Source organism: Corvus cornix, chromosome 7, assembly GCF_000738735.6.
Source record: "Corvus cornix cornix isolate S_Up_H32 chromosome 7, ASM73873v5, whole genome shotgun sequence".
In the NCBI taxonomy this organism is placed as follows: domain Eukaryota; kingdom Metazoa; phylum Chordata; class Aves; order Passeriformes; family Corvidae; genus Corvus; species Corvus cornix.
Genome location: NC_046337.1, coordinates 21,535,936 through 21,550,660, shown reverse-complemented (window position 1 = coordinate 21,550,660; position 14,725 = coordinate 21,535,936). Strand labels below are relative to the sequence as shown.

General features: G+C 37.8%; 1 protein-coding gene across 1 annotated transcript in view; it reads left to right on the top strand.

Annotated features, from left to right (window-relative positions):
• Positions 1-14,725, top strand: part of OLA1 (Obg like ATPase 1) — a 98,141-nt gene that overhangs the window by 12,206 nt on the left and 71,210 nt on the right. The window lies entirely within an intron of this gene.

The following is a 14,725-nucleotide window of genomic DNA, read 5'->3' as shown; positions in this document are numbered from 1 at the left end:
CTAACAGGTACACCTTTCTTCATTAGCATTGTGCTGAAGACTTAAACTGGGAAATCTGCAGTAATGATGTGTTGTTTTCTTTTGCCAGCAGTGCATGGCAGTTTATTTAATTTCATGAAGAAAGAGGAATGGAATATGTTAGTAAAAGACAGAAATGGAAGTAGAAATCTGCTGCTTTTGTGAATCCTTAAACTTTCCAGTTCCTGAGAGAATGAAGTTTGTTGCTTTTACCAGGGTTTGGTCCAAGTTCCTGATGGACTGTGTATCTTTGGGAACCAGTGCCCTGAAACCAGCTGTCAGTTTTCAGCCTGATGGGTGGGCACTGAACACTGAATCTCTGCAGTCACAGTAGAAAGTGGCTTAAAAAGAACTCAGGCTAGCTGCTGCTATTCAAGGGCAAGAGGTAGGGTGTGGATACAAAAATGCTGCTAGCAAGGATTTTCTTGCTATTTTCTAAGTCCGTGAGAGACTTTTCTCTCTCACAGAAGAGGTAGCAGAGTTATGTAAACAACCAAACACCTGCAGCCTTGAAAAGTCTTGTTTATGGTATAGTAGAAAAATATTTTGACAATGGATGTTTTAGGATTTTAGCCAATCACCCCCAAGGGGTGGCTGGTCCTTTGTCCAATTAGACTATGAAGAAAAAAGTCTATAAAAGAGTTTGTAAAATAATTAAATAAATCAATCTTGCTGCACAATTCCTGCCTGCTGGATCTTTTCTCCTCCTCCCTATGGCTGCAGGACACGGCAAAATACCTTAGGGTATTTTTTTTTAGTAATAGTAGGGGACTGGAGGGTGAGACTTGTATGCCAGCAAGCTGGAAAGAAGGTGTTGCTGAAGATGAAGAGAAGATAATGATAAAATCTTGGTAAGAAGAGCTGTGGCAGGAACTGATCTGGGTGTGGTGATGCGATACCTTTATTGTATTTTTATATAAGTTTTCTGTACCCCAATGGTTCATCCCTACCTTCCCCACTCCTATTCCCAGTTGGTTTGCCCCAGACCCAAGCCGCTCCCCTGGTGCTCCCTACATGGTTGTTCTCCTCCCCTTGTTCTAGCTCTTTCCCTATCAATCACCCAAACCCCTCCTGTTGTTCCGGAAGGTCCAGCGTCCATCATCTGAAACCTCCCAATTTACCCTTATATGGTCCCCATCAATCCCCCGAGACCCTGCCCCTCTAGATACCTCCCCCTTTGGAAATCCCCTAAACCTCGATGTCCCATTGGGGCATGTGATCCCTTTCCCTCCTCCGCTTGGGGCTATTGGCCCAAGGAAATGTCTATCCTTGTCCATATCCCTCCCTTAGAGATTTCTATTGGTCCCCAGTTAAGCCATCCCCATTGTAACACCTCCCTTTCTAAGAGGTTCCCTGGAGCTGCTCGAGGCTTGTCCCCTGTGAGTTGCCTCCAATAAACTTGGATTATCCCGTGTGGCAAGCCTCCTTGCTACTTTTTATCCTCTCCCTCGTTGGGACTGCTGACAGCCACTGTGCCTGGAGGTTCAGCTCCCCTGGGCAGAGCTGAGCTCCTGAGGAGCAGCTTTAAAGCCAAGAGCCTCCAGCTGCTCCGCACTCCTGTCGCATACCGCAGGAGCTAGCCTGGGCAGTGGTCAGTGGCGGTCATTGCGACAGCTGGGGACTGTGCATTTTCAAAGCATGAAAAATTTAGTGTTTGTTTTCATTTTGATTTGATCTGGAATAAATTTTCACCTTTGGAACAAATCTCTGGAACAAATTTTCAACACTTTCACTGAAAGTGTTGCTCCCCATCTTTATGCTGTCATGCTGGCCATTGTCACTGCTACTGCCTGTGGTAATGGCCAGCATGGGAAGCAGAGTCCTTCAGAGAATTGGTCTTTTTCTTATTTATGGATGCCAGGCAGGAAGTCAGAAGCAGCTCGTTGTGCATTTGTGCTCTAAACTTCAAGCTCTGCATGCCTGAGTATATTGAAGAAAAGCTTGTTAGACTTTGACTTAGCTTGGCTCAGTTGGTAATTTTGCAGTAAGCAGTTTGAGAATTAACCAAGTCATATTAATTAAGGTAACAATAGGCAAGGAAGTGGCTTGACAAGAAAGGAGAGCTTTTGTTGAGTATGATGAGACAAACTTTGGGTAGCTCACCAAAGGTATTTTATAATTCTAGGCTAAAGGTTTTGATCCCGTTTTCTTTATTTGCTGAGGATGTGTTAAACTGTGTTTCCTTTAGGACAGAAGGTTTATTTGTGGGTTTTTTTAGCTTCCATAACAGAATACACTGTTGTTACCTCTTTGTGTTCTGAGATGTTTTTTGGAGAAGGATGTTGCCTATCAGTTGATCCACCACAAGGCACACAGGTGAGCTCTTACATGGCATAAAGATGAGGACAAATGCGGTCTGTTTCCACCTGGCTAATTCTCTACTTTCCTTACTTCATTTAAAAGAGACAGTCCCCCCATCTTGAAATGGCTGTGAATTTTCAGCCTTCAAGTTTCCATATCCTTGTTATACTGTTCCTTCTCCTGAGAGAAGTGGTTTTCATTAAATCAATAAAAACATTGTTTATATGTCTAAAGTATATTTTAATATGTGCGAAGAAACAGGCGACACATGGCAACCACACATGGTAGGGTAATAGGACAAGTAAAAGGAGAGGTAGGTTTGTGTTGAGCACCACTGTATTTTTATACATGATTAGTGACAGTATGAAGTAGACTCTCTTAGCTCAGCAAACAAGGCAATTATGTCTTCCTCTTGCAGAATGGAGCAATCCATTCTTGGGTTTTGATACTTTATTTGGGTTTTTTTCTGTAAAAGTGCACAAACTGAAAATGATTTAGTGGTATTTAAACTAAACCAGTTGGTCTCCATACACTTACAAAGAAAAATTAAAAAGAATTAAAGAAAAATTAAAAAGAAACTGGTTATACCAGTTTCTTAGGGGTAAGGGTGTCATTTACTTCTGGCCACATCCAGTTATGAAAACCTGAGACAGGTATACTTCCTTGCTTACTGACTGAGTGAATGGGGGATGAAATTTTGAAATGGTTGTCTGTCCTGGATAATGGTGTTTGCAGTCCCATAGTAACCTGACATGTGCTTAAGGTACTTACAGCTTTGTTAAACTTCCAAGTTTCACGGTTTAATTAGAAACATTTCTGACAGTTCTATTCTCCATGTTTCAGGTGTACTGCAGTTTTAACTGAGGCAGCAATGTTTTTTGTAGTGACAGAAGGCAGGCTGTTTGAAGGTTATGGTAGTGTTTCTTCCATAGTTTCATGGCTTTAACCACCTTTCAACTTTTATGGCAGACCTGTTGCAAGTACTTGTAGAAAATTACTTTCTTTGTATGGTGAACTATAAATGGAAACTTTGTTACAAGTGTAAATTTACAAATTACGCTTAAACAGTGCTTCAGTGAGGAAAATGGTAGATATCAGTATTTAGTCCCTGCTATAGTAGCTCTGTCAAGTTTTTGAACGTACTGGATGTTAAACATCCAGAGCCCTTCATGTTTTTGAATTTCTCTTCCCACTGATATTCTGCAGTCCTAGTTTTCTAGAAAATATGTTTCACATTTTTCTCTTATTTTTAGTTTCTTTAATGAAATCCAGTCGTTCTCTTCAAAGGTACAGAGATTGGGAGGAAGCTTGTCTGTAAAAGTACTTTGCTATCAAACTCTCCTTTTCAATTAATAAAAACCATTAAGGTGGGATGCCAAATGTTTGAAGTACGGCAGGCAACACTGGGTTTTGTGGAAGAACCTGAGAGCTCACCTGTGCCATCCCCTGGTGTGCCAGTCCTGCAGAGGATGGTGTGAGCTGCCTGTGGTGCTGGGGGAGTGTGGGCAAGGAGGGCTGGGAAGCTCCTGCTTTGCTCCTCTGGAAGTGCTCTGACTTCACAGCAGAGGAGCTCCAGCTGCCTTTTAGCAGCAGGCTTGGGAGTTTGGTAACTGATAATCCGTGAAATCTTGTTCTTTGTGATAAGAGTGAAAGAACTATGAAGCTAGGTAAACATCCCCTGCAGTCTTACAGAAGTGACTGGTGTGACCAATATGAATGGGTTCCTAGAAAGCTTTAATTGCTTTTACTCCAGTTTTATGTTTGTTAAAACTGGAAGTGTTTAGTACACCCCCTGGTTCCGCTTCCTTCAGGGTTTAGGTAACTTCTAAAGCTGTTTTGTCATTATTTAAAGCTTTGATAGCTATGAATCATGTCAGATGAGTAGTTTATTCTTACTTGAAAAAAGCACCAATCAAAACTGAGTTTGACAATATTTTTGCAGATTTTTGCTCAGAATTTGAAATCAAGTTGACTTAATTTTATTTTTTACCATCATGAGTGTTAATGGCAACTTGCAGTAATACTGCCAGTATTTTGATTTGCCTGCAAAAATCAAAGTGATGATAAAGTTATTTAACTAAGATACGTCATCCTTTTTCACTTTTTTTGACTTTCTATAAAAATGTTCTATTTTCTATATAAAGATGCTAATCATCTGTAGCTTTTATATACTTGAGGCATGATGCATTTTCCCCCCACATTCTCTAACAAGAAATCATACCTGCTGATTGCTGCTCCTGAAATCCAACTACTACTGAGAGGAGGGATGTGAGGATATCACTTAGCCACACTCCACTGCACTAGCATTTCAGTGAACAAAGCATGAGTTACATCTCATCCTTTTCAGCATGTGTGTTCTGTGCTTTGGGAATCACAGTGGCTCAGTTTAGCTTGGCTGTGTCACTTCTAATATCTGAAGCTGTTTTTTCATCTTTATAATGGGTCAAAATTCACCTTGAACTGATGTAAACATATCTGTCTTTAAAAAAATGATTGTCTTTGACATATTTTTGTTCAATTTTTTGAAGATGCTTTGGTTTTGTTTTATATTTATATTTATTACTAAGTGTAATTGACACCTGTTAAAAAAGGGTTGCCTCTTTACAGATACAAACCTTTCAGTCCTAAGCCACTGAAGTTTAAAAATAGTTCACACATATTAAACTTGTTAGTGTTACACAATCAAAATGTATCATGCATTCTATTTGAGTAGATGATAGTTCCTATTGAAATTTTCTCTTCTTATTTATTGTTAGAGTAACTGAATTAAAGTGTAATAAAATATTTGGAGTGGCTCACAGTTCAGCTAAACTTTCAGTTGGCTTTCAGTAACTTCTCCATATTAAATCCAGAAATTGTGAAAGCTTTCAAATTAAACAGGCAGTTGTGTCTGTGTATTAACCTAATGCTTAGGGTTTTTTTGTTTGTAGTTTTGTTTGTTCAGGATTTTTTTTGGTTAAATATTGTACAGTGTTTTGATTTTGAGAAAAGGCTTTGCATAGGAGATTTTTCTGTTCACAGAGTTAGGAAAATGGCATTCCTCTACTCCTTTTAGCAAAATCATCACCAAAAGTGAAATAATTTATATTTGCATGACTGTTCTTGCATTGCATGTTGCAATTTCAGGGTATCAGGTCACAGAAATAAACGAACTAGTGGTGATTGTCCTAGGCCATGTGTAACCTGTCTTTGAATTTTACCTTTCCATATTCAGATACTAAGCCTACTGCTTTGAAAAGGAAGGGAGGCTATTAACAAGTTTATGGAGATGGATACAAATTTGCTTATCATTAGCTTTTCCTCATTTAAAGAAATGCTTTTGTTGCAGGAGAGGAGGGTTTTTCAGAGGTCGCTTAGCTGTGTTTTACTTCGGAGCTTTTATTCATGTAGATCTCCTCCCTACAGCAGCAGTTTTGTACCTGCAGGCAGAAGCAGAATGCACATGTAGTGAATGATCCCTGGCTGCATCTCATCAGGCCTTTGCAACCCTCTTGGTACTGTACCACATTCTGTGGTGATGAGCGAGGCTGGGTGCAGTCCCTTCTCAAAGCAAGTGAAGTTAAGCTCTGTGGCAAGCAATGTTCTAGAGGGGAATTCCATAAGCATACGAGTCTTCATTCCCCTTTTAGATAACTGAAGCAAAAGGAAGTGTGTTGGAATAAACTTTTTTTTTTTTTTTTGTTTGAACACCGTATTCAGTTTGAGGCAAAAAGACCCCACAAAACACTTGATAAAAAAGGGATTTGAAGAGACAATGAGTCATTGAAGACTTATTCTCTAGACATACTGCATTGACACAAGATTTCTTGCAGGGAAACACATGGAGTTGTCATTGGTATTGTGTACTAGATTTAAGCCATCTTGGAGAGCTAATGCTGTCTAGTGCTGCAAGATTTTTCTCACTGGATCCAAGGATGGAAGCACAGCAGACTTTTTTTCTCAGAAATAATGTTGGTGGAGAGAAAAAACATTTGTACTGTATTGTCTGCTCAAAGAAGCTTCTTGAGAAATGACCACGTAGGATTGGAGGGTTTGTGCAGCACCCAGCAGCAGAGGCAGTGGATGTAAATGAAATGGAAGTAGATTGTGTGTCAGAGCAGGCATCACAGTGGCTGTTGTCTTTCTTATGTGCCTACTCTTCGATGCACAGGCTTAGGATGAAGGCTGATGCTTAAAAGCAGTTGTTTGTGGATGATGCTCAAAAGCAGTTGTTTGTAGAAGCATCTGAAGAGCAGAAAAGGACCTTGTGTGTGCTTTGGATACTAGTACATTATTGTCCAAAATGTTGCTAGTGGAATTAAAGGACCGGGATGGGATTCTAGTCAATCTTCTCTCACGCAGTTTCAGTTACTACTACCTTGAAACCTATACCTGCAAGAGGGAGGGAGGCATTTTGTACACCAGCATCCTGTTCAATAGATCAGTGCCAGTGCAGGATCAACTAGCTTAATTTGGCCAGCTGTGGAAAACTTTTAACTAATCAGATTTTTCACTTAGGCGAGAAGATAATTATGGGGAGGGCAATAATCTCGTATGCTGAACAATTGCAGAAGAACTTTGCAAGATCTGTTATTGTCCTTGAACATAGTGTATTTGAGATACAGGAAATCACATTGTAAAACCACTCTCATCTCCTGTTTTATTGCTGGTGTTTCTTTCCTTTTGGTGTGCATACATGAAAAAAAATTGTGGGTTGGTACCCCACAACAGTTTGCAGTATGTTGTTTGGAGCTTTGTCTCCAGCAGAGGAGTGAATTTGTTTTCCTGGGCACGTGGTTGTAGATTGTGGAACAGGTACTGGAAAATGTGAGTTAGCCTTTGTCTTTATTGAACAGTGAATTACATTGCCAGACTAAGTGAAAGTGATACCTGAGCTTTAATCCATATTCCTCTAAGGCCAGGTAGTTACAGTTTAAAGCACAAATGAACTCAGGTAAGGTTTTAAATAGGTTTCATTCTCCAATTTCTCAAAAGTAATTGTTCTGAGAGCTGAATAAGCCTCCCCAAATATATGGATATTAGGAGCAAAAGTTTATATGTATCATTTTAGTCCGTAAAAATTAAACAAATGTCTCTCAAGGATATACTTTACTTCTTCAGAAAGGATGAGAGCTATGAATGTTTAAATACTATGTTACTAATCAAACAGTCCAAAATTTGTTTTATGTTGAGGTTGCCTTTTGATGTCACAAATTGAATTTTGATTGTATAGTACCTAGGAGGTTTCTCTTCAGTCTCAAATATTGTAAAGTCTGTAATTTTATTTAATTACTTATTGAGAAGGAAAACTACTGTTCGTGCATTCTTCCCTGGCCTCTATCATAGTTTGATAATGCTAGATTTGTTAGTATCGCTAATTGAAGTGACAGTGGATTTTGGAATCCACATTGTCATTCATCTTTAGCATAATATCCTATGTCTTTTTATGTCCAGTTTCTTTTTTGTATCAGAACAGATGAAAACATAAAATTTCCTGTCTATAAGGCCACCACCCTTGCTAGAGTAGCAGCATCTAATGCAGTTCTATTTATAGATGGAACTTGTTAAGTTTCCTCAGCAGGGACTTAAAGCTATGACCTCGTAGGCCAGAAACAGGAGGGCTACCTACTGAGCTACAAGGGCAATCTCTCAATTCTAAAGAATACATAGAAAATTTCTAATATACTGTACTGTGAGTCATAAAGTACTTGACCAGTAAATCCTCCCTCCCCTGAGAATAAAGACCAGGCAGGCTATCTTTATTGAGTCATTGCTATTATTTGACCTACAACTACTTTTATTATAGTTCTGTATACGTGATTTGGCAGTGTGTAATTGCTATTTAGGCAATGCAGATGAGTTTTTCCTCTGTAATACTTTACAGAAATCATCAATGTGTGATAGAGTTGGGGTGTTCAGGTGACTGTTCCTGAAATACATGTTTACCTGTTTGAGTGGGTGTCTTTGCTGATGGTGTAGGGTGTCCTGACTTTTTAAAAACAGTGATAGTTTGATAATTTATTAGTAATTTTTTATTTGCTGTTCCATGGACTTTCTTGAAAGTTTGAAGGGAAAAGTACTGCAGATGGATTTGATTTGTTTTTCTAATGGGAAATGTGAAAGCCTGTTTTCCTTTGGTCAGAGGAAGGTTACCTCAGGAAAGGTAAAGTAACAGTTCTTTGTGAGACTGTAAGAACAGGAAAAGATAAGTGGCTGAGTATTTTCACTTTAATTAGCTGCATGATCAGAAAGGTGAGTGGTCTGTAAACTGAGAATATTATAGCATCCCTTTCATAAAGTTGCTTTTGAGAAAGTGCTTTCATTTTTTTAATGCAGAGTTTTAAGGAAAACTTTAAGTTAGATAGGTTCCTAGAAGCACTTCTGTTTCTCAGTTGAATCATAGATGGCTATGCTTCCTAACACATCTGAGGGCACGGTGTGCCCTGGGTTTGCAAACAACAGTAGGAGTTCGCTGTTGCTGCTCAGGGGCTCTTTATTGCTGTCCCTCATTGCTCTGCAGTAGAATATGCAGTTGAGTCAATACCAGATGAGCTGAGGTGACAATTTCCGAGGCTTATGTGACTTCAGTATTACAATAGACAAGGAGCAGTTTACTTATGTGATTGCTGTGTACTGAACAGTGGAGTAACTGCTGCAAATGAAGACCAGGAGGGCTTTGGGTTTCTTATTCTGGTGGTAAGTTACTTTTCCTAGACAAACTAAACAAGGCTTCTGAGTTAGTTAAGATATGCTGTTGTAAGACTTAATTAATGTATACCTCCTTTTTGTTCTGTGTCAAGCAAATTTTTCTGAGATCCTTGGGGTGTCAGTTTAGAGTTCCTTTGTCTTTGCCTATGAGAGTTTGAGACTGTTTAATAAACTGACAGAGAAACCTCTGGTTCAGTTTCCTTTCAGAATTGCTATTTATTAATGGAGCAGCCTGGTTTCTACAATGACCAGAATGCCACTTTTAGAAAAATAGGTGTCTGTCTTTGTCCGAGTCATATGTTGTGCCAGACTTGTACACTGGATGAGAAAGTCTTCAGCGAGCTGAAGCAGCTCCGTACTCCGACATCTTTCCTCATGGATAAGCTGCCACTTTCTTCTGTGCTGTTGGAAATGATTGTGAAACTGTGTAGTGAAAGGGCTTTTGGTTTTTAAAAATAACCATATTCTTCTTGCTGGGTTATTTTAAAAATAGGTCATTTCTTTAATCAGATTTAATATGTAATTCAGCAAACAGTCATGCTGTTCTAGCTGAGGGAGCATTAATCTGAGATTGGTAAAATGAAAAATGTTTGTAAAAAGGCAGCCATAGGAAATATGTGATGCCAGTTGTATCCTTCTTTTTTTTTTTCCTTTTTTTTTCTTCCAAGTTTGCAAGACAGGCATGTTTTCTTTCAAACCTTGCATGTTGTCCACTGGAGTCTGAAGAAACCTGACTTTCTTATGACTGTTATTTATGCTGAGATGTTATTGAGATGCAGGGTTTGGTTGCAGATGTGCCTTTGTGCTGTTGTAGTGCTAAAGTATTGATGTGGAAATCTGCTGGCTTCTTTTGGTGAGCCTTTTAATAAAGATAGTTGGTATGTTTTCAATATGTTTTCCAGACTTTTTCTTCTGTCCTGATGAAGTCCAGCTTCACATTGGCTGAAGATGAAGTTTTGCTTCTCTACTTGGGTTTACAAGGAATTATGTATTAACCAGTTATCAATGGCATCTCAGCAGAAATTATTATGGCCTAGTTTTTTTTTCTATTTGGTACTTGTCACTCTTGTATTTGCTCCTTTCAGTTTCTCCCAGCTATTTTTTAGTGTATTTCAAGATGAATTTTTATCCTGATATCGTCTGCAGAAAACAGAATTAGCAGTGGGATGGATTTAAGTGCTGGATGTTTGTCAGCAGTAGTTGCTAGAGCTTCTTTGGAAACTGTTGCTTTAGTTTTGATGCCAGGGTTTCTCTGGAAGCACCCTGGAGCCTCAGTGCCTGGAGACAATTAACAAAGTATCAAGCCAAACATTTATTTGTATTTGTGAAATACCTCAGAAAGGCTACTTTTGGTTCTTATTTTGGGTTTTACAGTTAAAGTGAAGCTTCATCTGTTGTTGATAAAATAGCAAGAAGATTCTTCAGAACCTCAGTGTTTATCTTTAGGTATGTAATTAAATTTCTGAGTATTCAAGTAATACATGGTTAATTTGTTTTCTATTAAAATTGGTTCAAAAGACTTTCTTTGCAAAATCAAACAACATCCCTTCTTCCTTCTCTCTACCTTCTTCGTTTTCTCCCTCCATCATACGGGTTTTTCTCTTGATAAGGATGATGGTAGAAACTTCTATACCTTAAACTCACTTTACTAGTTAAACTGTTAAAATAAGTTTGAGCATGGGCTTGCATTTCAGTACTTACCGAGATACCTGTTACTGAGATAACAGTTCCTTGATGCTTACTGAATATTTTTTGCACCCAGCTTTGGTAATTTGATGTGAAAATTGGTGTCTCAAAACTAAATAGCAATAGAAATGGGAAGTTGAGTGTGAAAGTGAAAGACTTTGAAAAGGGAGGAAATGTAGAAGTACAGGATTGTAGGCTACCTGAGAGGGATTGCTTGCTTTCAGAGAAAATACGGAAAGAAGCAGAGGGAATCCAAAAGTTGGGCAGTTTAAGACTCTGGTTGGGTTCTCTGAAGCGTCATAAAGCAGAAAAATTAATCCAATGAACATCACCATAGAAATTTTGTGTGTGTGTGCGCGGTGTACAAGATAAGAAATATTGATGTAATATTTTTTAATTGTTAGGGATGGCATGGTAAAATTGCCATGCAGAGGAAAAAGTCTAATATGTAGTATGTGAGTTTAATGTATCCAAACCAGCAAACACTAAAATGTTTTAATCATAAACAGATGATTATTTCATAGTTTAATTATAAGGCAGAATATAAAGATTGTTTTGGTATTCTTTTTGCATTGTTGTCTTCTCAATTTACTTTCCAGTTTTTTAAAAATGTAACAAAATCAGTGAATGCCGCTCTGAGTTATTTTATTTTTAATTTTTTAATCTGAATTATCTCTGTTTTTATGGTGGCTTTTATTTTGCTTTTATTTTGCACTTAAATGCAAATGTAAATGAAGTATTTTCCTCCATTGTGAGTAATGTTGGTGTTTTAAATATTTTTTTTAATAACTCTTCATGTGCTTAAAGAAAACAAAACTGTTCACTGGACTCTGCAGTATTTAGAAAAAAAACATGTCGTTTCTGTAATGCCACTCTTGGCCCAAAACTACGTTAAGCAACATCTGAAATGCATCACTTTCAGTTGGATTTAAGACTTGAAAATACACTTCCAGAAATTTCCTTCCAAGTGTACCACAATATTCAGCTAGTGTTTGGGATGGGTATAGAAAAGACAGTCAGCAAGAAAATATAAAATTTCTTGTCTTAAGCTGATTTTAATGTATATATCACAAGATACTGTTTAAATATTGAGTGCTTTGTGCAATTACAAAATGTTTTGAGTGTAGGCAGATCTCAAGTCAGTGGGATCCAGAACCTTACCTCAGTTTCTGCTTTTAGGAAAATAACAGATAATTTTCCCTGAGCCAGAGTTCATCTTTGTAGTTAGTATGTTGAGCTTTTATTTGCCGAGATTGTTTAGTCATTATGATAAAATATATTATAAAAATTTTGATAATGAAGAGTTAAAAAGCTCTTAGTGTTTTCTTTTTATAAGCCACCTGTTGCCTTAGATGCATATGAATTCGAACAAAGTGCTCATCACTTGTCAGCCATCAGTGGCAGCATAAAAATTACTTGTGGTGCTTGCTTTGCAAGAAGTTCTTTTGTGTTTGTGACATCAGCTTTGTTTTATACAATTAAAGTATTACACGCTAGAATAATCTAAATTGCAACCGCTAAATGGTGATGTAGTTCTTTTTTCATAGAGCTGAATTTGTTTACTGGTTGTATACAGCTATTGACTACTGTTTAACATGACATGTCCCTTTTGCTTAGAACAGTCTTTGGAAAAGGTGTTTTTTTGTGTCCTGTTCTTGTCTCCCACCCCCTCCATTCCTTCTTCCCTCTCCATTATGAAGAGCTTTTCTCTTACTTTTTTTAACAAGTAGATAAAAATACATGCTAGGCTTCAGGGGGTTTTTTTCCAACTAGCAAATTAATGGCACATGATGATATTGCAACAGAGAAAAAAGCCTTGCAGTGAAGTGATCTGGACTGCAGGAGATGTTTTGTTCCATATGAACACGTTTTGACATGAACAGAATAGTTTTTGTTTGCACGGTTTAAAATAAAACCGCAAGCAAACCACGTTTTTCTGATTCTGACCCTACTGTACTAATGACTGTATAGATACCTACTGAATGGCTTTCTCTGTTGGAAATACCTAATCTGTGATGTTCTGTTCCTCTGTTTTTGCTGTATTTTTCTTTTATTTACATGTCTTCCCATTTCAAGGTGAATGGGAAGAATTTGCATGTGCCTTGGTTATGATTTCTTAAAGTTGTTCTCCTTGTGTTAAAACAGATACTCAGTGCTGTAGAAATTAGTGGAAAATCTGCTGTCTCCTTCTCACATTACATTGTATTGAATAAAATGTGATTTTTGTGGAAAATTCAACCAAGTGGGTGAAATTAGTATAGTTTTTTGTATGTTGGCTGAGCATGCAGTAGGCCTGTCTTGCTCCCCATAACCTTAGGAAAGGCATAACATTCTTCAAAATTTCCATATACTTAAAGTCAGGCGAGGCATAGTTCCCATTTGAAGAAATTAGGCTATATTAAAGCTACCTTATTACTGATTTTGTATTCAGTTGCTCTGGTTTTGGAAGGAATAAGTCATGACAGTGTGATTTCGTATTAATTTGTGTGCAGGAGTTGCTGGCTCTACTGAATCTGTGATAAAATCTCTGTGGCTGCATACTAGTCCTGGAGCATTAAGGGCTCCCTTCAGCAGTCACCCCTCCTCCTTGGGCCTGAAGCACTGAGACAGGACCATATAAATTCAACTTTCCTATTCTTTCACGCTGATCTAGTAACTTGCCCTTCTGAGGAATAATCCAAGTTAGAGGTTTAGATAGAAATAAAGTTTAAAGTAGCTTACAGTCAAATAATGACTACAGCACTGTTCCAACAATAATCCCGTAGGGATGGGATATGAAAAGGATGTAAATGCAAGCTAAAGACCATGCAAAACAGTATTAAAAAATACAGCTCTCATATAGTCTCCTTCTGTACAGTGGCTTTGGTGAGAATATGATTATTTTTAAACTGATAAGCCATTAACAACATTCACTTTATTAAGATACTTTCATTTTATTATTCCAGCATAATTCTAAGCTGCTAACTGGCTGATTATTAATTCATGTTCTCATCCTTTCACATGTTTTCCTGTTGTCATTTTTCCTAAAGTGTGTATGTAAGTAAGTAGGGAGAGAGAACAAAAGTGACCTTTCAAAGTACTTCTATATTTTTTTCCAGGGGTGCAATTCTTCTATTTAGTCATACTGTGTGATTCAGATTCCATAAATTGCAGTCAAGTTCTGCTCAGTGTGAATAAAGATGGCTTGGTCTGAACCCTAACTAATCAGTGTATATTTATAGAAAACAAAAATAAACATCTTCCCCTCTTCTGTATTGATTACTTTTGCAGACTGACATTAAGGTGACTGTGCCATTTAGAGTGAATAATTTAGTGTATGAGTTAATTGATCGTTTACAAATTCACATTCTTCTCATAAGGAGATTGAATGTTTCCTTCTAGTTGATTTGTCCCACACTGAAATAAAATAACAACACTCATATGCTTGTTTAAATTTAATTTTCCCCCCCTCTCTGTATGTGTTCACTGTGAGTGGTTTTGAGTATTAATGGATGCAGTTGCATTCTGAATAAATAATTGGGGGGAGGGGGTGTCACTGTTGTGTATATTTTCCTTATAGAGAAGTATTGCAGTGTCATTGTTGACTTGCTTTAGCCACTGTTGGAGCTGGGAAGTGCAGTGTGAATAGGCCTAGCAGAGCAAAGGTACTGCCAGTTTAATTGGCTACTCAGCTTTTCAGTTGCCTTGCTCACTTAACCTCGTCAGGGTTTCAGTTACTAAGAGAAGATAAAAATATTCAGAATTATTTAATAGTTTGTTTTTAATGAAGCCGCCTATTTTTTAGAAAAGTGTTAGATGTTACTAAATTTTCATTTTCCTCCCATATAGTCAGTGTAATGTTACCATGCTAAGATATTTTGACTACCTCATTTGAGCATTGTTGTTGAATAATCTGATGGACTAGACACTTCTGTAGGTAAATACATCATAATCCTGATTTTCCTAACCACTTGTCCAAAATGGTGATTTTGGACAAGTATTTCACAGTTTTTCCTAGTGTTGCTGTACATGGAAACATGCAGCTTGCTGGTCA